At 52.5% G+C, this 24,730-nt stretch overlaps 1 long non-coding RNA gene across 2 annotated transcripts; it reads left to right on the top strand.

The window, feature by feature from the left end:
• Nucleotides 1-9,137: 9,137 nt before the first annotated feature.
• Nucleotides 9,138-14,427, top strand: LOC132491738 (uncharacterized). Of its 2 annotated transcripts, XR_009532749.1 has the most exons (3): nucleotides 9,166-10,444; nucleotides 10,735-10,851; nucleotides 11,212-14,427. It is a non-coding gene; the product is annotated as an uncharacterized LOC132491738 (long non-coding RNA). The 2 variants fall into 2 exon arrangements; XR_009532748.1 differs by lacking the exon at nucleotides 10,735-10,851 and having other exon boundaries at nucleotides 9,138-10,444.
• The last annotated feature ends 10,303 nt before the right edge of the window (nucleotides 14,428-24,730 follow it).

Raw genomic sequence — 24,730 nt, 5'->3', positions numbered from 1 at the left:
AAAACATACAATCAATACCCAAAATAGAAACTGGATAAATATATGATGGTATGTCCAAAGAATATGACACATGATGAATCAAGTATTAAAAATAAGGCTTTGGATAAAGGCAACACAATGGGCAAAGATAGTCTTTCAACAAACGGTGCTGGAACAACTGAACAGCCACATGCAAAAAAAAAAAAAAAAAAAAAAGAATTTAAACACAGACCTTCATGGAAACTATCTCAAAATGGATTACAGACTTAAATGTAAAATGCAAAATTATAAAACCCCTAGAAGATAACACAGGAGAAAATCTAGATGACCTGGGGTATAGTGATGACCTTTTATATAAAACACCAAATCATAATCCATGCAAGAAAGAATTGATAAGCTGGACTTTATTAAAATTAAAAACCTGCTCTGCAAAAAAGAATGTGACAAGAACGAGAAGACAGGTCACAGACAGAGAGAAAATATTTGCAAAGACACATCTGATAAAGGACTCTTATCCAAAATATGCAAAGGACTCTTAAAACTCAGCAATCAGAAAATGAACAACCTGATTGAAAATGGGGAAAAGACATGAACAGAAACCTCACCAAAGAAGACAAACGGATGACAGATAAGCGTAAAAGATGCTCCACCTCATATGTCATGAGGGAAATGCAAATTAAAACAATTATGAGATGAGATACCACTACATACCTGTGAGAATGGCCAAAATCAAAAACACTGACAACACCAAATGCTGGGGAGGCTGTGGAGCCGCAGGAACTCTCACTCATGGCTGATGGGTGCAAGGCAAAATGGTACAGCCGCTTTGGAAGACAATTTGGAGTTTTCTTTCAGAACTAAACACACTCTGACCATATCATCCAGCAATCACGCTCCTTGATATTTATCCAAATGGACTGGAAACATATCCACACAGAAACTGGCACACAGATGTTTATAGCACATTTATTCCTAATTGCTAAAACTTAGAAGCAACCAAGATGTCCTTCAGAAGGTGAATGGATAAGTCAACAGTGGTCCATTCAGACAATGGAATAATCTTCAGCACTAAAAAGAAATGAACTATCAAGTCATAAAAAGACATGCAGGGGCCTTAAATGCACATTACTAAGTGGAAGAAGTCAATCTGAAAAGGCTCCAGACTATGTGATTCCAACTATATGACAAAACTATGGAGACAGTAAAAAACTCAGTGGTTTCCAGGGGGTGGAGGGGGATGAATAGATGGAGGATTTTCAGGACAGTGAAATTACTCCATATGAAACAGTAATGATGGATAGGTGTCATTGTATATTTGCCCAAATCCATGAATGTCCACCACCAAGAGTGACCTCAGTGTAAACTATGGGTTTTCGGTGATAATGACATGTCAACATAGATCCATCAGTTGTAACCAATTACCACTCTGGTGGGAGATGGTGAGAGTGGAGGAGGGTTGTAAGTAGAGTGTGGGGAGAGGAGGGATAGGGCAGATCTCTGCACTTCCTACCCAGCTTTTCAGAGCACCTAAAACTGCTTTGAAAAATAAAGCTTATTAACTAAAAAAACTTAAAAATAAAGGGGAAGAATCAGGGTCTATTTAGCTGCAGGGAAACTGCCCATGACACCCCTTAGCACATACCACACAGTAGGTCCCAGTTTTGCAAGAGTTCCCATGGGGAAGCTGTTCCCCATCCCCTCCTCTGGGGGGGGTCCCTCTCCTGTGACCCTTTGTGGGCTGCACAACAGCTGCCTTGTTGCTCCCCCGATGGCTCAGAGACCCACAGAGACCGCCGCTTCTCTGTGGCCTTTATCTCTCATCACTCTGCTCTGGAGCAGGGGTGATACCCACTCCAGATAAAAGCGCAGCGGAAAATGGCAGGTTTTCATTGGCATGGGGAAATCAAACAGCAATTAACTAGACAGGGGTTATTCATCTCTTCACCAGCACTGCTAGTACGTGGAGTCAACATCATGAGTCCTCCCGGGGGACCGCCTTGCTGGGGGATGGCAATGTGTCCTCGGTTAGAACAAGTGATGGACCACCCACCTCCACCCTGGCCAGTATTTTCTTTCTCTAAGAAGAAAAGCGACAGCAATGGGAAGAAGAGTTAATCCACGGTCTTTGTCAGCAAACGGCAACACATGGACTGTGAGCTGTCCTGTGGGTTCAGAGAACTACTGGGCTTGTCAAACAAAATCAGTCTAAACGAATTTACAAAGAGCCATCTGAGACGCCGGGAGTCACCCAGGCTCTTAGCCACCGCTTCCTCCCCGATGCGGACGGTGCTTCATGCAGGAAGAATGTGGTGCGTGTTTTCCCAGCTTCCTTCTCGGGCTACCACCAAAGGTGGGAGTAGGGCAGCCTCTAGGAAGCACAGACTCCTCAGCTTTCAGAAATTCCACAAGTTGATCTGGGACATGAATCACACTTCAGGTTTGGAAAAAGTTGCAGAACCAAAGTCGACGGAGGTTCGGGGCCACCCTACCATGGTGGCAGGCCATGGGGGTGGGCGGGGGCTGTTCTGGAGCCTGGCTGGGCTGAGTCCCTATCTGTTCCATCTGGGGGTGGCAGTGGGAGCTGTCAAGCTATAGCCAGCACTTAGTCACAGGTCAGCTTTTCGCAAAACTGGATTCATCCCATTAACTGTCTCAAACCACAAACATGGCCATTGAGTCCTGGTTCTACAATTCTCTGAGGAGCCTCAAATGATTTCTTGGGGCGTCCTGGAATTCCATGAATAAAACCATTCCTTAAGCAAGCACACAAAAACCCTGTGGTGAATTGTCACTGAAAACTTCTGGAATGTTGGTGAGAGACCAGGACAGGGGATGGGAGAGTCTCCTTACCAAATAGTCAACGGTGTCCCAGTAATCTAGCTAAGGAGTAAAGTAGCCCTTGCGAGATGAAAGGTCGCGTTTTCCTTTTATAAACAGAAAAACTGAGGCCCAAACAGGGGATAGGAACCCTCCCACCCAGGTCTCAGAGTATCATACAACACAAACCACTCACATGCATCTAGTCCAGAAATGTTCACTCTTCCATTTACTCCCTAAAGACCTTCCAAAGACATGTATGCATTTTTCAACTTTATAACCAAAGTGCGCAATGATCCACATGGAGCGAATGTGTCACGGCCACGCCCCACCCCGTGACCTCCCCTCAGCAAGTGTCCCCATCTGGCTCTCTTGAACAGCTGGAGCACTCCCTTCAGGAATATCTTTGGAGAAGGACATGTTGCCTATAGGAGGATGACTTCCTGTTGCCACCTCACCAGGTTAACAACAGACGGGCATGGAGTTTAGGGTCAGGACCTTTATCTTTCAAGTTCACTAGGATGTTGGTCCAGTTGGCATTTTGTACTGCAGAGAAATCTTGAACCCAACTTGGCTTCTGCTCCTTTGTACAGAAACATTTTTCCCCATCCTGCGAGGATGGGCCTCGAGTCATTCCCAGGAGAAACAAGGAGCAAATCAGCCCAGATTCCTCCCCACCCCAATCTCCCAGGGCCCTGCTTTGGGTCAAAGGCCAGCCTTGGGTCAGATAGCCTTGACTTTGTTCTGCCGCTAGTTGGGTCCATGACCTTGAGAAGTCATGTTACCTTTCTAAGGACACTTCACTCCTTTTTAGTAAGGAGGGAATAGTTCCTTCCTGTATCTGTTAGCACAGGCTAGGTTATTCTGAGTAACAAACATCCCCCAATTTCTTCATAGTTTAAAACAACAAGAGAGTGTTTCTCCCTCAGGCTACATGTACCTCCTGACACTTGCACACAGTGACCAGACACTGGCCCATCACCTGTTCCATGGCAGGAGAAATGACCAGCCTTCTCTCTGCCCAGGCATGGAGGGGGCTGGACACTGGTGATTAGTGAGAATGACCGCCACACCTGTCCAGACAGGGTGTGCAAGCAGGCCCTCAGCACCCAGGTTACCAGATGGCAGCCAAGATTCCCTGGCAGAGTCTGCCCCACGGTTAATGTTGGTGGGAAGATGGAAAAGCCCAGATGATGGGTGATGGTGCCTGAGGGCATCCAGGGGGCAGGCACATTTCCAGAGGGACACCTTGGGAGGGCAGAACACAGTCAGCAAGGCTGGACCAGCCCAGCAGCGGGTCTTCTGGTGACTGCCTGACTGCCGGAGTGAACTCCGTCCACACGTCTCCCTTCAGCCCACGTGGTCAGGGACCCTGCTCTGCTTGGGGATCACAAGCAGGCACAACTTTACAAAGGAAGAATGTTCCAACCTGGCAAAACCGGGATCGTCTAATTTTCTAAATCCCTGGTTCCTCTTGATCTTTAAAAATCAGCTTTTTTTAATCTGAAGCTCAAGATGTGACAGAACTCAGGTTGGAGAGTTTGGTTTCCAGTGAAAACTCCAGAATGGAATGTGCATCTCAGCCAACACGGCTGGGGCTGCCGACCCTTCAGGCTCCTGTTCCCTCTCTCTGTCTCTCTCTGCTTGTCTCTCTGTCTCTGTCTCTCACTCTGTGTGTCTATCTCTGTATCTCTCTGTGTTTATCTCTGTCTCTGTGTCTCTCTCTGTATCTCTGGGTCTCCCTCTCTGTCTCTGTGTCTCCTTCCCTCCCCCGTCTCTCATTCTGCATCTCTCCCTCTGCCTCCCCACCCCTCTCTCAAGCCAGACAACAACAGATGACGTAACTTGGATCCCAGGCAGCCAGCTTGTTGTATCTGCAGAATCCACGTGTTTTAGGTGTTTCAGAATTACACCCTCTTTCCCATGGGAACACATCTGGGGGCTCCCCCTCCCCCTGGATCAGAGCACCCAGACCCCGACACGACCAGCCAGGTGCCCCAGGATCTGCACCCCCGGAGACCTCCTTGCTCCTGGAAAACAAGTCTCTTCCCGTCCAGCAGCCCTGCTAACAAGCAGGTCGTGGCCGCTGGCAACAGCAAGTTAATGACAATCGCAGACTCGGCCAGAGCGGCCAGCCTGGCGCAGACGGACAGAACCACCTTCCCTTTCCAGGTCACCATATTCGAGCACTGCACTCCAGGCGGGCCTGGGGGGGACACGCAGGCCACTCACCCCCCGCATGGGCCATGACTCCGAGCGGTGGTGCCTGGACCCGTGAGCACGCAGTGGCCATTCCTGTCCACCAGGAGCGCCTTTGGCACAGGAGAAAAGAAAAGCCTACGTGTCCTTATGCAGTGTGAATGCAACTTTCTGGCACTGAATGCGACTTTTTCTAACCAGCGATTCGTCAGAGTCCCACTGGGGCTGTCAGGAACCACCAGCATTTGGGCGTGTGTGGCGTGTTCCCTCGTTAAGAAAGGATGGGCACATGGAGGCTGAGATCAAATAGGATTAAAGGCTAGAAAAGCATCTATACTGTTTGATCTCAGTTTTGTTTGAATAGGTTTTCAATGCAGAAAAGTCTGAAGATGGAGGGGAGAAAAGAGGGAAAATCATTCCAGATTTTTACCTTTACAGAGGCACAAATAAATCACAGGCGAGATAAGGAAAGGGGGAGAAAGGAGAAGACTCGGTGCTCTGAAGACAGCCTGGGTCCTCACAGGGCGTGGGCAGGAAGGAGCGTGTTCTGGGGCTGCCCCCACCCCTACCACCGAGAGAGACCAGCGTGCGTGGCTGAGGGGCAGGGATGTCCTGGAAGATGCAGCACAGCAGGACCCAGGCTGTGCTGTGTGCAAGTTAGAGGCTGTCTCCCAACTCCTCCAAGACTGCAGATGGAGCTTGGCACCAGGAGAGACCATGGATGAGAATCTCGGCTTCCTTTACAGATGGGGAAACCGAGGCCCTCATGGGCAGTGACTGGTACCTGGCCCCGGCTCTGTCCTGTTTCCTCTTTCTTCCTCTACAACATTCCCTTTAAACCTCAGCCATCTGGGGAAAGGAAAAAGGCCGTGGAACAAGTGTGCAGTTTCTTTCAGCTGCTGAGGTTGAGGCAAGGAGTGGGCAGCACGATGGCCTTCCATAACCATCTTATTAGTCAGCTCAGCTGCTGTAACAAAAACCACTGTCTGGGTGGCTTCAACAACACACATTTGTTTCTCCTGAGTCAGGAGGCTGGACGTCTGGCATCAAGATGCCTGCAGCTTTGTCTCCTGGTGAGGACTCTCCTCCTGGCGTGTGGATGGCCACCTTCTCCCTGTGTCAGTTCTCACTCAAATGGCAGAGAGGGCGAACTCTGGTCTCTTCCTATAAGGAAGCCAATCTCAGTCTGGGGGCCCCACTCCCATGACCTAAATCTCATCACCTTCCAAAGACCCCACCCCCAAATACTATCACCTTGGGCGTTAGGGCTTCAACCTGTGAAATTGGAGGGACACAAACATTCAGTCCATAAACCTGGTGCACCTGGATAGAAATGGCCACTGCACAACTCTAGGGGGCACAGGTCGCATCCTGGTCTGTGGACAGATCCCCGGGGTTGTGCAGTGCACAACTTGCACAACCATCCGCAGTGAACCTGAGCCTGGCATCCACCAATCACTTTGAGCTAAGCCTGCCTTTGGGGTTCTCCCCCTGCTAGTGAGGCCTCCTTTAACAAACAGGTGAGGCGTGAGAACGTTAAAGCAGTGAAGAGGCTACAACCCAGGTGCAGGAGCCCAGGAGCCCTGGAGAAGACAAACCTGTCCCAGGAACATGGGCCTGGGACAACTTCACCCTCCCCCTTGGGTCCATTATCTGATTTTGTCCTCTCCTCAAGGCCATCAGGTAGGCATCGCTGTCCTCGAGTTACAGGTGGGTAGCACTGGGGCTGTGAGGCCAGACCATGGTTAGACCCTTGAATCCCAAACTTCAGGCATATCTGGCTCCAAAGCCAAAAAGCAGCCCTGGGCCCTGCAGCCTTTGTCAGCTGAGAGGTGCCCAGGAAGCAAGAGCACTTCACAGTCAAGCGATGGGCCACCGGGCGAGCACGCATGCACCAATGTCACTCCGTGAGACCCCTGAGCGCCATACCATCTGCCTCCTGCAATGCAAACCTGGTAAGTCACAAGGGCTGGCTCTCACCTAGTGTCTTCCATGGGCGGGGACGGAGCTGGACGTTTTATGCCCATCAGCTCATTAAGCCTCATATTGGCAAGCGTCAAGCAGAGAACCAGACAAGCAAGAGATGGGGATGGATTGACCTCCACATGTTGGCTCAAGGGCCTGGGGTGCTGGCTGGGCAAGTGGGAAACCCACAGGGCAGGCTGCTGGGGGGCGGGCTGGATGCTCTGGGACAGGGTCTTGGCCCCTCAGGGAAGCCTCCACTCTGCTCTGGTTGAGTCCTGCCCACCCCTCCTGGATTATTGAGGAGGGTCGCCCTCATCCAAGTCAACACATCCACCAAACACCTAGGCTACTGTGTGATTGACTCACTGGGCTCCAGCACCTCCTCAAGTGGACTCAGGAATCGTGGTCCCGATGTTACCTGCAGTTGACGGATGGTGGCACAGAGACCCAGAGAGGACGCGCAGCTCGGCCAAGGTCAAGTGGCCAGCCCGTGGCCACAGGGGGATGGGAGGCTGGGCGCCACCTCCCCTGCAGCTCTCGGGAGGCCTCACTGAGGTCCAGGTCCCCAGGAGTCCCCACACTGTGCCCTCCAGGGGGACAGACCACTCACCAGGTCCTCCGCATGGAGGCAGCCGAGACAGATACATGCCAGTCGTCAGGAAGCTCTGTGCTGGGCACCCGGCGGGCTCTGGACAGATCATTCATTCATGGGCAGGAGGTGAGGTGCCCCAGGATGCGTGACAATGGGGACCCGACTGGCGGCGCTGAGGAAAGGCTTCTCAGAAAGTGACATTTAAGCCGAGTTCAGGATGACAAGAAAGAGTTAAACAGGCTACTGGTGGAGGAGAGCTGGGTGCCTGCTCTCAGCCCGGAGCCTGCAGTGTTCCGGCAGGAGCATGGCCTCCCATGTATGAGTGTATGTTACTAGACTGGGGGACAGTGGGGCTTCATATGTGAGTCCTGGGCAGCATTCAGTGGCCGAGGGCAGAGCATCGATGAATCGATCCATCGGACCCGTCCTTCCTGGGGTGTGTTGGCTGGGGGCAGGGTGGAGCCCTCGCAGGAAGACAGGGGGGTGATGGCTCCTGGGGTCCTGCACGGAGCACCCGCTGAGATGGGCCTCGCCCATGTTCCCCCCGACCGCCCACCCGACGTCCACGGCAGGCGCTCCTCGTGACTCCCTGGGGCCATGCTGGGCTACCGGAGGATGTAAACCAGGTCTGGAGCTCCTCCGGCTTCCTCCATTCCCTGACGTCCTTGCAGCCCTTGCAGGAGACCCCCATGATCTAGCAGATGAGGTCTCTGTGGCCTCCACCTGGCTGGACTAGACGGGTGACCCCTTCAAGCCTCCCGTGGAGGAGGAAATGTCACTCTGTCTCCAGTCCTGCATGGGGAGTGTCCTTTTTAAGTGCTGCCCAGGGATGGGGCAGGATACAGCCTCACAGCACAGCCCCACACACGTGCAGGCACCTACCCAGGCTCCAGCAGCAAAGGATGCCCCGGGTCAAGGGTTCTCATACCTAACACCTGCCCCAACCACGGAATTATCCCAACATCAGCATTTGGCCTGGAGGATGGCCCCAGAGAGCAGTACGCATGGCAGACCCTGCTGCGTGGGCCCATGTGGGTCCCCCACCCTTACCAGCCCTCCAGGGAGAGACCCGGGGACGCCCTGAGGGACTGGAGAGGGGCACAGCTGGCATGACCCCGAGCACAGCACACGTGAGCCTGGCGCTCAGGAGATGCTTCTTGTATATTTGCTGAAGGCAAGACTGAGTCCTCACAGGGGCTCCTGCCAGGCCTCTTCACTGATCCAGTCATTCTACACGTGTTGATGGAGCACATTTTACATGTTAAATTATGCTGAGCCCTAGGGGAACCAGCCTAAAAAGAGAGAGATGGACGGACAGAGGAAGGAAGGAAGGAAGGAAGGAAGGAAAGAGGCAGGGAGGGAGGGAGGGAGAGAGGGAGGGAGGGATGGAGGGAGAGAGGGAGGGAGGAGGGAGGGAGGGAGAGAGGGAGGGAGGGATGGAGGGAGAGAGGGAGGGAGAGAGGGAGGGAGGGATGGAGGGAGAGAGGGATGGAGGGAGAGAGGGAGGGAGGAGGGAGGGAGGAGGGAGAGTCCCTGCGAAGATGCCTGCGCCCCCGAGAGTTGAGGATGGCAGACAAGAGGGCGTGGGAGATGCCAGCAGGTTATCACAGTTGGGTCTTCCCGAGTTATTCATCCAACAGTGACCAGCGGCCCGCTGTGCTCCAGGCGTGCCTGGAGGGTGGGGCCTGAGCTTGGCAGTGGACGGGCAGAAAGCAAGCAGTTACCACAAGGCTGATGCGGATTAGCACAGAGGAAAAGCAGGATTGCAGGGTGAGGGTCTCGGAGGGTGATGCCCAGTAAGAAGGGGCCCGCCAGGTGAAGACGGGAGGGGGCACAGGTCCAGGGGGCTGTACAGAGTGTGAAGACAAGGCGGCTTGACTTGAACGTGGACGTTCACCCACAGCCAGGCCTTTTCCAGCCCTGAGAGCAGACAGAAAGTGACCCATTTCTTTCCTGAGAAAGCCAGCCCCCGGCAGAGGTGGCCCCGGGTGGACTTCAGACTGTCGAGAGAGGCTTCCAGAACCAGGCGGCCAGCTGGCCCGGTGCCTCGCCCAGCACTGTCCACCGGGGGTGTCAGTGTCCGCCATCAGAGAACCCTGAGGCCTGGGCCTGGGAACCCAAGGGGCCTGGTGGCCGGACGGGAGGGGGACGGCAAGGCCAGAGGGCAGAGGATGTTTGCACAGTGAGTCAGAGCAGACGTGGGACTCTTATGACACACTGGTCCACGGAGGCTGGAGTCGAGGCCTCACGACAGCCGACGCCTATGCTCCCTCCCGCCAGAGGGGCCCTGGATGGGGGCAGGGAGGCGGCCACAGACAAAGGCGGGGACACACAGCCCGTGGCCAAGGGCCAGTTTAAATTAGTGAACATCTGAAATGAAGGAAGTTTTGTTTTGTTCTAAGAACCCAAGTGTGTTGGAACAGTCGGCCACAGATTAGCGGCCGGGGAACACCGCCAGCCCGGCGTCTTACGGGGCCTGATTGAGGAACAGATATAAATACCTCGCTTTCAGATCCTGGATCATTCAGCGGGTGAAGGGACACAATTACAGGGACCCGAACGCAGCCCCCTTTGGGTCAGCTCCCTTCCACTCAGGGTCCCCAGCGGCTCTGCAGTGGCTGCAAGCCCAGGGCTCGTTATCCCGTGGGCACACATGCCATGGAGCGGGCTCTGCTGAGGGCTCAGGATGAAGAATCTAGAGCATCAGGAACCTCACCGGTGGCCCGCCCACCGCTTGCCTCCACATTGGAAAAAAAACCCGCTCAGAAATTCTCCTGTGGCTAATTCATTCCAGAAGCCACCAGACTGAATATCGCTACTGTAAATACATTTCTTCTTTATCCTGGGGCATCTTCTGGCCAAAAGACTAAGGAAAAAGCCAGGAGAGACTCAGTAAGTGTCTGGGCCCCCGGCAGGGGTGGAGGAAGCGGGCAGAGGGAGGTTGGAAAGACAGCATGTTCTCACCGAGGACATAATCTGCGCAGTTTATGAAAGCGCTCGCTCGGCTAGAGGCTCTGGGCTGTGCATCCGTGAGAACCAAGGCGGGAAGAGGCACAGCTTAACCACCCAGGAGGGGTACAGTGGGCGGCGTTTCACTATGGTACCCGGGATTGAATTTATAGGGGTAACCAAGGGAGGGCACGGGTGATCTATGGCATCAAAGAAGAGTTTACCACTTACAGTTTTCAAGGGGAGGAGCCATGCCGGGCCATGCAGGGCCACACGGGGAAGCACCAGGGTCGGCCGGAGCCTAGGAAGGAGGGGAAGCTTGGCCCAGAAGCTCCACTGTGGTTTCTGAGGTCAGTGCCTGGTGAGGCAGGCTGAGCACTGGTGGGTTTGAGTCACTCCAGTGGGCCCTGGGCCATCGGGTACCTCTGGCTCTCGACCACCTGGCTGGAGATTTAGGGTTGGGGATCCTGGCGTGTGTAGGAGTTAGAGAGGCAGGTGGCCGGGGTGGGCTCTGGACTGTTGGTCTGCATGTGAAAGGCCTGTTTGCAGGGAGTGGCTTGCTGTCTCCAGGAATTTGCTCCCCCCTGGGGAGGGACAGTCTCACCGAAAAGCCCCCAAATGTCAAAGCATCATAAGATCCAGAAATTTTTCAACGTGACTGATACAAGCAGATGGACGCCTCTCATCCTGGGGTTTGCACTCTTTTCCAGAGCACTGAACGCAGCTGGCCACTCCCGGTCCTTGGAATGGGCTCTCCTGGAGTCTCCTTGGACACCCTCAGGGCCCAGTCTTGGGTGGTCCTCTGCCTTCACTACCACCCCGTGACCTCCAGAGGGCATGCACAGGTGCTGGGTCCCCATCTCCACCTGCTTCAAGCCCCTCTCCTGAGCTCCGCACCTGCAGACCCACCTGCTCCACCTTTCACTGACCTTAGCCAGGCCCCCAGTCTTCTCTCCCATGTTGTGTTCTCCTGTGGGCTCTCCCTCCGTGATCGGGCCCTCTGTCTTTGTCACCCAAGCCAGAGTCCAGGCTTCTCACTGTGCTGTTCATTGTGTCTGCTAGCCCCTCTCCTACCCCTGACACCCCAGAAACTAAGTGAGTGCCGGGTATCCCCAAAGTGGCCAAAAACCAGCTGGTAGACCAGACAGAGAGACTGAAGGCAACGCCAAGGCCCTCGGGGCCTGTCCTGGGTTGGGGTCTCTTCCCCAGGAAGGCCCACCCTGGCAGCTCAGCTCTCTCCCTCCCCCTTGGAACCACAGCAGTCAGAGAGAGCAGATTGTCTGAGCGCCCATTTTACAGACTGGAAAACTGAGGTCCAGAAAGAGGAGGTCATTTGGGAAGAGCTGGTTAATGGGTGGAGGGACCAGGCCTGGGACTCGGCCCTAAGAGTCCTGCTGTGGTGTTTTCTCGACTCACGGCTGGGCCCAGCGAGGCCCCAGGCATAGCAGCAAGGCCAGTGTGGGCAGAGCAGCCTGTGGACCGGGTATAGGGTCAGAGGTCGGGGCAGGATCACAGCCAGTACCCTCGCTGGGGCTTCCTTCTCAGGGAAGGTTGGTGACCAAGAGGAGGGAAGTTTATCGGGCACCCACTACGCGTACTCGTTTGCTGCCACTGAAGCACAGAGTACAGCCTCGGGGCATGGATGAGGAACTGGGCTCAGGGGTCCCACAGCACCACTGGAGTCCTGGGGACCGTGCCCCTGAATGTCTGCGCAGTGCAGGACCGCTCGGGGACGGGTGGCCGTCAGGCCGGGCTTTGGGTGGCAGTAGAAGCCCAGGAGGGACACAGCATCCGCCTGGGGGCCTGCACCTGAGCCCTCCCACCCTGGGCGCGGGCACTGTCCTGGGTCTCTGTGTGGGGTGACACCATCAAGAGGCGTTCTCTGCTTTGCGATACCAAGGGCGTCCAAGGTCGGGAGGAAACGTGCCCACCCTACAGGGCCAGCTGTGGAATTTGCAGGGCTCAGCGCAAGCGCAAAGATGGGGGCCCGTGTTCCGCAAGTGGGAACGATTTCAAGGCAGCAACAGCAGAGGAGGGCCAAGGGCGGGGCCCTCTCAGCTCAGCCCGGGGAGCAGCCCGGTGCCGTCTCGGGAGAGGGGGCTTTCACCAGGAGGGGTGAGCAGGACAGGTGGTCCCGGCCAAGGGGCCAGAAGGAGGTGGGCTCTGCCCCAAGCCCAGCGTGCACAGGTGAGGGGTGTGCAGAAAGAGTGACAGAGGCCGGAGCCTGGTGGGACCCCTGGGTGGCTTTCAAGCAGGGAATGGAAAACACTAGAGTCTTGTTTGGGGGAGAATAGGCCAGCGAGGTGGGGAGCAGGGTCCTCGTGGCTCCCCATCCCCTGGGCTACGCCATCCAAGTGAACCCCACCTCCCGCCCACCTCACTGGCTCCAGGGACCCCATTCTCGATCGCATTAGCTTGGTGGGGAGGACCTGCATCTCAGCATACCTGTAAAAGAGGGGGGCACCAAAACTGGGCATCCTGACCTGATGGTAAGCGTTTGGGACCAACCCCCAGAAAAACGTCATGTGCATCAATGTACCCACACCACGCGGCTCTCAGGTCCTCTTGAAGCCCACCCTGCACCCTGTGACCCCACGTGCTGCTCCTGGCCATCTCATCAGCTTCAGGCCCCCAGGGAGGAGCCAGGGCCCTACAGGTGGCGTGTGGCCTGGCGTCCTGACCTCCTGGACCCTCAGTTCCCAGAGGAGCTGCACATCCCAGGGGGCCCACAGAGGAAGCAGGGCCACGGCCCCTCAGAATTCACCACATGCGGCCTCTTGGGCTCTCAGTGAAGTGAGGCTCCCACATCTAGCTCTAGCCCAGGTCAGCCCCTCCACAGCAGGCCCCTCACAGCCCCTTCTCCCTAGCGGTGACCAGGGGGTGCAGTCCCCCGGTGCTTGGATGGTCGTGCTCACCCGGGGCCAGGCCAGGTGGCACGCCTCTGCCCCCCAGGCTCCGTTCAGCTCACTGTCTATCCGCTCCAGCCCCATCACCCTCTTCCTAGAGGTCAGGAAGACAGGTCAGAGGTGGATGGCGCCTCTAGGGTCAAGCGTGGCCATGGTCCAGAAACAGCTTTTGGAGTCCTCAGGGCAGCCTCGGGCAGGGTTCCAGCTGGATGTGGATTCTGTCTGCCTTTGCTGCCCGGGACAAGGCCAGCCGTGCACCCCCGGCAAAGGAGGAGAGGCCCCAAGTGGCAACAGAGGTCCACAGGCAGGAGACTCAGGGTGGTCTCGGGCTTGAAGTGGGGAGGATACCACTGAGACCCACCAGCCAGGCAGGCCCCACCCCACCACTCCAGAGCTCTGGTCCCAGCTGCATGCCCTCTCCCAGTGCCCTGTCCTCTCCTGGTCATGGGATGCTGAGGACGCCACCTCAGAGGGTAACTGTGGGGTTAAAAGATAAGACCTGTGGATCTCCCAACCAGTGGGAGCCTTTAGTTGGTGATTAGAAGAGATCTAGTGCTTTCTACTGCTTCTGCGCTCCCTTGTACTGTCTGCTTGAAAACAGTTATCACACCTGTTGTCATTGTTTGCCCAGCTATCTCCCCACCAGACATTCGGCTTCGGAGAATAGGGTCGTACAGTTTCATTTGTATCTCTCCAGTGCCTGATAAGGTCTGAGCGTGTCCTAGCCACTCTGAGGGTATTTAGTGAACAAACGAATGAGTCTAAATGGAAGGGAACCAGTTCTGTGCCAAGCACTCAATTTCTGTCTCACTCCTGCTCTCCCTAAAGGCTGTCGCATAATGGTTTCCTGGCTCCCGCTGGTCCTACTACATAAGACATCATGAGGGTCTCAGCAGTCCTCCCCCCATCCCCCAAAACTGTTCCCCGGCCCCCACCAAGGGTGACCACTGCCCTACCTTCAATTGCAGTGGGATAAAATGTGCTTGTTTTGAACTACAGATAAACGGAATCACACAACAAGTGTTTGTTTTTATTTCTGCCTAAAGTTCTTTCCCTCTGCATTCTACTTCACGGTTTCAACCGAATCGGTCCACATGGCCATAGTGGTTCATCCACATTGCTACACAGTATTCTCTTACGGAATATGGCCATCCACTGACCTATCCTATTTTGATGGACGTGGGTTTTTCTAGCTTGGAGGTATTACAAAACAGCTAGGATGGACATCCTTGCACACGGGTTTGCTTGCGCCTGTGTACGCCGTTCCGTTGGGCATGTACCAAGGAGCAGAACTGCTAAGTGGCCAAGGTTGCATGTTTTCACGCGTGCGTGTTCCAGTTGCTCCACATTCTTATCAACACATGGTTTGTCGGTTGTTTTTGATTTGAGCCTTTTTGGCAGGTATGTGATTGTGGTTTTTTAAAAAAATAATTTATTGAGTGAAATGCACACACCATAAAATTAACCACTTTACAGTGAACAGTTCCATGGCATGTGGTACATCTACAGTGTCATGCTCCTACCACCTCCGTCTAGTTCCCAAACATCTCCATCACTCCAAAGTAAAACTCCTCAACTCTGAAGTCATTGCTCCCTCCCCACTGGCACCCACCAATCTGCCTTCTGTCCCTATAGATGATCTAGTCTAGAGAGTTCATAGAAACAGAATCACGCAACGTGTGACCTGTGGTGTCTGGCTCCTTTCAATTAACATAATGTTTTTCAGATTCACTCATGTGGTCGCATGTATCAGTACTTCATTCCTTTTTTATGGCTGAATAATAGTCCATTGTATGGATGGACCACAATGGTTTTCATTGTGATTTTAACCTGCATCTTCCTGATTACTCGTGAGGTGAAGCACTTTTTCAGAGATTTATCAGCTCTCTGAAGAACCTCTTTTCTGAAGTTCCTGTCAAAGTCTCTTGCCCACTTTTCAATTGGGATTTGGGTCTTTTTCTTACAGATTTGCCAGAGGTTTTCTATAGTCTGAATTCAGGTCCTGTATCAATTTTACGTGTTGTAGATATCTTCTTGCACTTTGAGGTTTGCATTTAATTCATACACCTGTTCCTCACCCATCCTTTGTGCTTCAAGTCCGTGGTTGTAGCGTTCAGGCTCAGAGCTGGCTGTGGGCTGTCAGATCAGTCATGACCACACCCCTGCCCTGGATTCTATGCAGAGTCTTAGAGAAGAGACTCACCCCCGGCTTCCCTGCCCCCCTGGTCGGCTGGAGGGGCGTCCCAGAGAGGCTTCTCTAGAGCTCATCTCCTTGATTTCCTGCGGCTACCTGACCACAGACACCCCCAAACCCCAAGCCCACTGCCAGGGGGAGAGCCCAGAAGACCCCATCAATTCAATGCCATTGAACAAATCTTTTATCCACACCTGCTCTGTGTCAAGGATGGAAGTCAACCCCAAGTCTGCACAAATGGCTCAGGTCTGGTGGAGAGGTGCACTGGGATGAGGAAGGGGAGGGGATGCTGCTGAAGCATGGGGAGGGGCACACAACCAGGCTCAGGGTGTTCTGGACCATCCCCCTCTCACCCCACCCCCCAGCATTAGCTGGGAGCATCCAAGTTGACGCACCTGTGAAAGAGAGAGCCAGCGCACAGGGAAGGATGCGGGGTCCCCAGGGCCTTGCCTTTGGCCAGCAGCTCACACAGGGGTGTGGAAGGGCAGAGGGAGATGCTTCATCCACACCACCCATCCTGGGAACCTCCGGGAGGACAGGAACTACGTGGGTGGATGTGGTCGGCTGATAATGGTCCCAAATATCCCACGTCCTAGTGGCTAGAACCTGTGAAAGTCACCTTATACTGCAAAAGGAATGCTGCAGACCTGATTAGGGATGTTGAGATGGAAGATTACTCGGATTGTCCAGGTGGGCCCAGTGTCATCACAAGAGTCATTGTAAGAGGGAGGCAGGAGGCCAGAGGAGAAGACGCAGGCCAGAAGCAGAGATTGGAGGGATGTGTTTAATGATGTAGGAGGGGCCGTGAGCCAAAGAAGGTGGAAAAGGCAAGGGAACAATTCTCCCCGGAGCCTCCAGAAGGAAGCAACCCTCTGGACCATCTTGATCTTAGCTCAGTGAGACGGATTTTCTACCTCCGGCCTCCAGCACCATGAGCAGGTCAATGTGTGTTATTTTAAACTCCTCGGGTTGTCATCTGTTTCAGCAGCCTCAGGGGGAATATGAGACAGGACTGGAGTTGAGGGGCTGCGGGGAAGATGCTCAGGAGAGCATCCGGGTTTAGACAGCCAGATGTAGGAGGGGCATCTTAATGGGCTCCCTGGACCCCATGCGAGAGAGCCCGGCTAGACACTGGGGCAAAGAGCAGAAACGACGCCCTCGCCCAGACACTCGGGGATTCTTTGACCATGATCCCAAGTATGTCTAAAATCATTCCCCTGCCAGCCACATCACAGGGCTTCGAATCTGGGTGAACAGAGGCTCAGGAACCCCAGTACTTAATGAACGGCCACCCGCTCGTGCAGAAAAGAATAATCCCACAAGCAGCACCCGAAACAACACCTCCCGCTCCCTGGGCACTGGGTCCAGTTACGAGCATCGTGTGGGCTCCTAGCAACCCCCCTCACAGGCCTTGCCGCTCCTTCTCACAGGTGAGCCCCAACGCCATTTAGAGGATGTATTTCCTTTTTTTTTTAATTTTATTGAAGTATAAGTTGATTTACAACATTGTGTTAATTTCTGCTGTACCACAAAGTGACTCAGTTATACGTATATATATATACTTTTTAATATTCTTTTCCATGATGGTTTATTACAGGATATTGAATATAGTTCCCTGTGCTCTACAGTAGGACCTTGTTGTTTATCCATCCTATAGATACTAGCTTTTTCATCTGTTAATCCCAAACTCCGAATCCTTCCTTCCTGAGGATGTATTTCTCATTCCAAAACCATTGCCTTTAACTCTGATGCTTTACTGTAGTTCTATGCCCCTAGAGCTTCTATGCTTTTAAGTAAAACAAAACCACAGGTGGGAGGGAGGGAGATGCATGAGGGAAGGGATGTGGGAACAGATGTATATGTATGACTGATTCACTTTGTTATAAAGCAGAAACTAATAAAAAAAAAAAAGAAAAAAGAAAAAAAGAGAAAAAATGACCAAAACAAGCTTAAAGGAAAGCAATAAACTAAGCAAAAATATTTATAACATCTAAAAAAAAAAAAAAAAAAAAAACCACCACAAACACTCATTTGGGCCACACTAATTCTGCTTTTGCAAACCTTGGGCCTCTTCTTAACAAACCACGTCCTCATGGGCAATTCATGTCATCAGCACCACCGCCAAACAGCCTTTGGCAAGTCTGAGAAAACATGGACACCCTCTCACAGCCTCTCTTGACTCTTTGCACAGAAGCAAACAGTCCCTTGCTGTTCTGCTGCCTGGTCCCTTAAGGATCTCCAGGAGACAATTTCCAATAACCGACACATACCTTTCCAAAGTCCGCAACGTGCACTCCAAGCCAGAAGAGCGCGTTTACACTAGCCCATTTATTCAGACGTCTCCCAAAACCAGACAGGCCCATCTAATTAATTCAAGGGAGTGGTGCTCATCCATCCACCAGCATCCACCGGCCTCCACCCCTCCAGCCAGGCTCTCTGAGTGCTGGCCTCCATCCTAAGTGTTGTGGAGGCCGAGGCCACAGAGCTCGTCCACTGCACCGAAAGCAGCCAGGAGGAAACCAGTCCATGAGGCAGGCATGGCCCAGGGCTCCTCTCAGGGGTGGCCCCCACCTGCTAAGTGTGTTCACTGCCCCAAAGGGACAGGCGCCACAGCCTGAACACCAATACCTTCTGGGGCTCCTGGGCCCCGCCCACCAGGTCAGAAGGAAGAGTCAGGGAGGATCCAGGGTCGTCCCGGGAGACACCCGGCATCCTAGCTCCCTCCGCAGCACCCTCTTGTCCCTGGAGCATCCCCGCCCCTCCTGCAGCCTCACGGCGCTCACGCTCAGCTTAGGGACTGCCAGGTTTGGGAATGTTATCAATCAGTAAACTTTTTTAAAAAATCAGAACCTAGCAGTAGCCAACTTTTTTTTTTTTTTTTTTTTTTTTTTGCGGTACGCGGGCCTCTCACTGCTGTGGCCTCTCCCGTTGTGGAGCACAGGCTCCGGACGTGCAGGCTCAGCGACCATGGCTCACGGGCCCAGCCGCTCCGCGGCATGTGGGATCCTCCCACCGGGGCACGAACCCGTGTCCCCTGCATCGGTGGGCAGAATGTCAACCACTGCGCCACCAGGGAAGCCCAAGTAGCAAACTTTTAAACACGATTTAATGTCACCTCTATCTCATGACAATAGAATAAAGGACACTGCTGAACATGGAGTAAACAGAGCTTTATGAAAAAAGCTGCCCTTAAGGGATGTGGGAACAGATGTATATGTATGACTGATTCACTTTGTTATAAAGCAGAAACTAATTTAAAAAAAAAAAAAAGCTGCCCTTGTTTAGTTTGCTCACCATGGACCTGTGGAAATGTCACCCACATTGGGACACACAGGCTGGGAGGCTCTAAGTGCCTGACAGCCCCTGACACTCTAAGTTGCCGGAAATCCAGGTCGGGCTGATTTCACCGCCAGGTGTCCTTGTCCATCTTCTCGACCTGCAGAAGCTCGTGGAGGACCACGCTATGGTATCCTGTCATTCTGAGCATCCCTTCTCACTGCTAAAGGCGATTTGTTGCCTAAACACACATATGTGCAGGCTCTGGGCCGGATGCTGAGTGCCGTCAGCACCGGCCATCATCCTGACTGAAGGACTCCTTCGTTCCTCCTGCCTCTTGCATTAATTGTCTACTTCTAGTTTTCTTTTTGTCTTTTGGAAAATGTGGTTTGTCACTTTCAGTGAGGTCTTTATTTACAGACTCTCGTTTCCCTTTCGGCGAGCGTCTTCCCCGTTTCTCACTCACCTTGCATTCTAAAAACATGGGTATCTCGGTCACCTGGATGTGCACCAAGACAGTGACACTGACAGTCACCCGACTGATGCTTCTGTTCCTCAATCAGCTTTGCTTTTCCTCCTGTATTTTCTTTGAATGAATCATGTCCTCCAGATGGTTGCTTGTTCATTTTGTTTTGTCTTTGGCCAAAATGCTTTATGAATTTCCTATATCCTAACATTTCAAAAGTAAACTTTTTTCTTGAAAAGCGTGCAATCCTTTGTTAAGCCTTCAAGCAGTCAACAACCTCTGTGTCTGTGTAGGAACCCGGCACGGAATCAACAGATGTACTAAAGCACATTACTGTGGTGACAATTGACGCTGTTACTTTAGGGTAGCTGTTTAAAATATCAACCTCAACGGATCAGAGTCAGCTTTGGTTTCTAAATGTGACCTTTATTAACGGTTCCACCAAAGAAAATAGCCATAGGTTGAATATTTGGACTCAGTAGCTACAAACAAGACTTTTGGAGTGTGTGTGTGTGTGTGTGTGTGTGTGTGTGTTTATATTTATTTATTTAAATATCAATCAAGCAGACTAAACCCACTCCTTGGGCTTAGGGTTGGCTAGGGTGACCCCGTGCTCTAGGGAGCTAATAATGTCACAAAATTTAATGAAATGCCTGACTTTGGAAACAGTCTGTCCAGGGCCACCAAGATCCTGGTGTTTGTCCCATCCTCACTCAATTCCTTGACATGAAGTGGAGGTGGATTCGTGCCCACCCCATATCAATCCCAAGACAAGGGTCCTGCAACCCAGCCCCCCAGATATCTGGAGGTATACAGAGAAGAAGGGTATCTCTGAGGGCCAGGAAAGGTAGCTCGGGCACCACGTAGCTCCCAAGACCACAGCCGTGGCCTGTGGGAGCTGTCAGGGCTGACCCCTCAATCCTCTGGCCAGATCCTTCATGAGCCTCAGGACACCGAGGCCCAGGAGAGGGCTCTGGTTGAGGTTACATGGTGATGTTGAGGTCACACTGCCTGGGCCACAGCTCTGACCCCTGTCCAGATCTGTTTCCTCTGCACCATAGATGTTTGACTCAAGGGGCTGCTTAGGGTGTGTGGGATGCAGTGTGATCAGTTAAGGGCCTGACCCAACTGGGGCGGGGGCGCTCAGAGCTGTCCTGCCTGGACAGAAGGTGGAAACCACTTCTGAAGCCACATTCTAGGCAAGAAGCCTTCCACAGGGACGTGTTGGCAGTAAGGAGGACAGGTGTGGAAGGAGGGACGTCAGGGCAAAACCTGCTAATGGAGAGAAAAAGGAAGTGCGAGGGGCACCTGAACTTACCAACTCCCCCCGCTGGGACCTAACCCAGGCCAGTCCAGATCTGCCATATGGGTTGAGACTCACAGAGATGCCACAGTTCAGACAGCTTCAACCAAAACTATCAGTGGCCTCACTTATTTCGTGATGACTACAAAACCCTTGATCTTCTAAGTTGTGCTGGTGTTTCCTTTGATGTTTTTTAGTAGAATCCAACAGGAGGTTCCTGAAAACCTATTCTTTTAAATCTTTTGATAGAGGGGATGGGGAGAGGGAGGAAAGAAGGAAGGAAGGAACAGAGGAAGGGAGGGAGGGAGGGAGGAAGGGAGGGAGGGAAGGAGGGAAGGAGGGAGGGAAGGAGGGAGGGAGGGAGGAAGGGAGGGAGGGAGGGAAGGAGGGAGGGAGGGAGGGAAGGAGGGAGGAAGGGAGGGAGGGAAGGAGGGAGGGAAGGAGGGAAGGAGGGAGGGAAGGAGGGAGGGAAGGACGGAGGGAGGGAGGGAGGGAAATAGGGAGGGAGGGAGGAAGGGAGGGAGGGAGGGAGGGAAGGAGGGAGGGAGGGAGGAAGGGAGGGAGGGAGGGAAGGAGGGAGGGAGGGAGGGAGGAAGGGAGGGAGGGAAGGAGGGAAGGAGGGAGGGAAGGAGGGAGGGAAGGACGGAGGGAGGGAGGGAGGGAAGGAGGGAGGGAGGGAGGAAGGGAGGGAGGGAGGGAAGGAGGGAGGGAGGGAGGAAGGGAGGGAGGGAGGGAAGGAGGGAGGGAGGGAGGAAGGGAGGGAGGGAAGGAGGGAAGGAGGGAGGGAAGGACGGAGGGAGGGAGGGAGGGAAAGAGGGAGGGAAGGAGGAAGGGAGGGAGGGAGGGAAGGAGGGAGGGAGGGAGGAAGGGAGGGAGGGAGGGAGGAAGGGAGGGAGGGAGGGAAGGAGGGAGGGAGGGAGGAAGGGAGGGAGGGAAGGAGGGAAGGAGGGAGGGAAGGACGGAGGGAGGGAGGAAGGGAGGGAGGGAGGAAGGGAGGGAGGGAGGGAGGAAGGGAGGGAGGGAAGGAGGGAAGGAGGGAAGGAGGGAGGAAGGGAGGGAGGGAAGGAGGGAAGGAGGGAGGGAAGGACGGAGGGAGGGAGGGAGGGAGGAAGGGAGGGAGGGAGGGAGGGAGGGAGGGAAGGAGGGAGGGAAGGACAGAGGGAGGGAGGAAGGGAGGGAGGGAGGGAGGGAAGGAGGGAGGGAAGGACAGAGGGAGGGAGGAAGGGAGGGAGGGAGAGAAGGAGGGAGGGAGGGAGGAAGGGAGGGAGAGAAGGAGGGAGGGAGGAAGGGAGGGAGGGAAGGAGGGAAGGAGGGAGGGAAAGAGGGAGGGAAGGACAGAGGGAGGGAGAGAGGGAAAGAGGGAGGGAAGGAGGGAGGGAGGGAGAGAGGGAAAGAGGGAGGGAAGGAGGGAGGGAGGGAGGGAAGGAGGAAGGGGAGAGAAATAAAGACTATTACTCCATCTCCGTCTCACTGGCCAATAACCAGGAGCCCACATGCATCTAGCTGGAAGTGGCAGATCATCTTTTCCAAAGGTGGAGACAACAACACCTTCCTTCCCACACCCTCTTCTACAATGTGACCTCACTACTGTCTATCAAGAGATGTGGTCTACATCCCTTCCCCATGGACTTGTCACTGCTTTGACCAACAGAGTATGGAGAGTGGGGCAAGTGACACTGAAGCCTGGGTCACAGGGCCCTGTACCTTCTGCTCTTCTGCTGGGGCACTCACTCCTGGAGCCCTGAGCCCCCAGGTGAGACATCTGACCACCCTGAGGTGGCTGTGCTCTGAGGAAGCCCAGGGCATGGGACCTGTTCCATGGAGGTTAGGAGGTCTATGTGGGTGGGGAGGGGGACCCCTCAGACCAGGATCTACAGCCATTGCCCATGACTTTTTTTTTTTTTTTCCGGTACGTGAGCCTCTCACTGTTGTGGCCTCTCCCGTTGCGGAGCACAGGCTCCAGACGCGCAGGCTCAGCGGCCATGGCTCACGGGCCCAGCTGCTCCACGGCATGTGGGATCTTCCAGGACCGGGGCACGAACCCGTGTCTCCTGCAATGGCAGGCAGACTCTCAACCACTGAACCACCAGGGAAGCCTTGCCCATGACTTTTAAACTCTGTGTGCAAACCTGGGTATTACCTTAAACTTTTTTTTTTGATGATATGTATTTTAAAATGTTTTAAATACACTCATAAGTCCTAAGTGCGCGGATCAATGAAATTACTCAAACTGAACACAGCTCTGTTTGTGGCACCTGTGTCAACAAAGAGATATTGTCAGACCCCAGAGACGCTCCCATTGGTTCCTTCCCTGTCACTACACCTAGGATAACCACTGCTGTGATGATATAACTTAGATGATATAAACTTAGATGATATAAAATACAAAAGTAGTGAAAGTAAAGAAAATGATAGTGTGTTTACTTTTTTGTATTAGATTTTTTTTCATTTCTCACGTCGTTTGTGAATTTAAAGTTGCATAAATTTGTATATTGTTCATTGGCATTGCTGTACTGGATTTCATTTTATGAATATCAATTAATTTAATCAGTCTACTCTTACCAAAGAGTGATTCTAGAGAAATGGAATTTAAGGAAGAGTTTTAGTTTGGTTCTTAGGCCAATCCATTTAGCATGTGAAAAAGAAACAACTTGGGGCTCAGAGGTCTGAGAGTTATGAGCTGAACTGCATCTCAAATCATTATTAGTGTATAGCAATGTAACAGTTTGGGTGTCTTAATTTTGTATCCTGCAACTCTACTGAATTCAGTTGTTAGTTACAATGTAGTTCCAAGGCATCTTTAGGACTGTATATATAGTATCATGATGTCTGCAAACAGCTACAGTTTTACTTCTTCCTTTCCAAGTTGGATGCCTTTCATTTTCTTTTCTTGTCTGATTGCTGTGGCTATGACATCAATGCTAATTTGAATAAAATTGGTGAAAGTGGACATCCTAGTCTTATTCCTGATCATAAAGAAATGCTTTCATCTTTTCATCATTAAGTATAATGTTAGTGTGGTCTTACCATATGTGGCTTTTATTATATTCAGATATATTCTCTCAATACCCACTTTGTTGAAAGCTTTTACCAAGAATCCGTGTTAAATTTTTTCAAAAGCTTTTTCTTCAGTGCTTGAAACTTTTTCCTCACTGAGTTTCCCCACCTAAGACTTCCCCACTGAGTGGATTCCACATTTGTTTATTTATCCACTTTCCTGGTGATGTGCCTGCAGCTTGTTTTCTTTAAAAAAAGAACAAACATCTGGGACTTCTCTTGCGGTCCAGTGGTTGAGACTTCACCCTCCACTGCAGGGGGCTTGGGTTCTATCCCTGGTCAGGGAACTAAGACCCTACATGCCTCACTGCTTGGCCAAAAAATAATAATAATAAAAGATAAAAATCTTCATTGAGGTATAATTCACATACCATACAAATCACTCATTTAAAATGTTCAGTTCAATGGTTTTTAGTATAGTAATAGATGTGTGCAACCATCACCACGGTCAATATCATACTGTTTTCATCACCTCAAAAAGAAGCCCTGTACCCTTTAGCTATCATCCCCAGTACGACAGCCCCCCTGCCCTAAGCAACCACTAACCTACTTTCTGTCTCTATGGATTTCCCCTTTCTGGACGTTCTCATAAATGGAATCATATAATATATGACTTTTGTGGTCATCTGCTTGCCCTCAGCATGTTTTCCAGGATCATCCAGGTCATAGCGTGTGTCAGTTTCTTCATTCCTTTTTATGGCCACATAATATTCCATCGTATGGAAATAGCACATTTTATTCACACATTCATCAGTTGATGGATATTTGGGTTGTTCCTACAATCTGTCTGCTACAAATAATTCAGAACACTCATGTGTCTTCATTTCAGGAAGTGGAATTGCTGGGTCACATGGTAGCTCTGCATTTAATTGTTTGAGGAGCTGCCAGACCATTTCCCACAGCAGCTGCCCCATTTCACCTCCTCTCAGAAGTACAGGAGAATTGGATATACGCATCTTTAACTCCACAAGATACCACCAAATTGTTCCCAAGGTCACTGTGGCAACCCAAGTTTAGCCCCGCTGAC

The sequence above is a fragment of the Mesoplodon densirostris genome, chromosome 6 (genome assembly GCF_025265405.1).
Source record: "Mesoplodon densirostris isolate mMesDen1 chromosome 6, mMesDen1 primary haplotype, whole genome shotgun sequence".
Taxonomy (NCBI): domain Eukaryota; kingdom Metazoa; phylum Chordata; class Mammalia; order Artiodactyla; family Ziphiidae; genus Mesoplodon; species Mesoplodon densirostris.
This window is presented reverse-complemented; position numbering and strand designations above follow the sequence as displayed.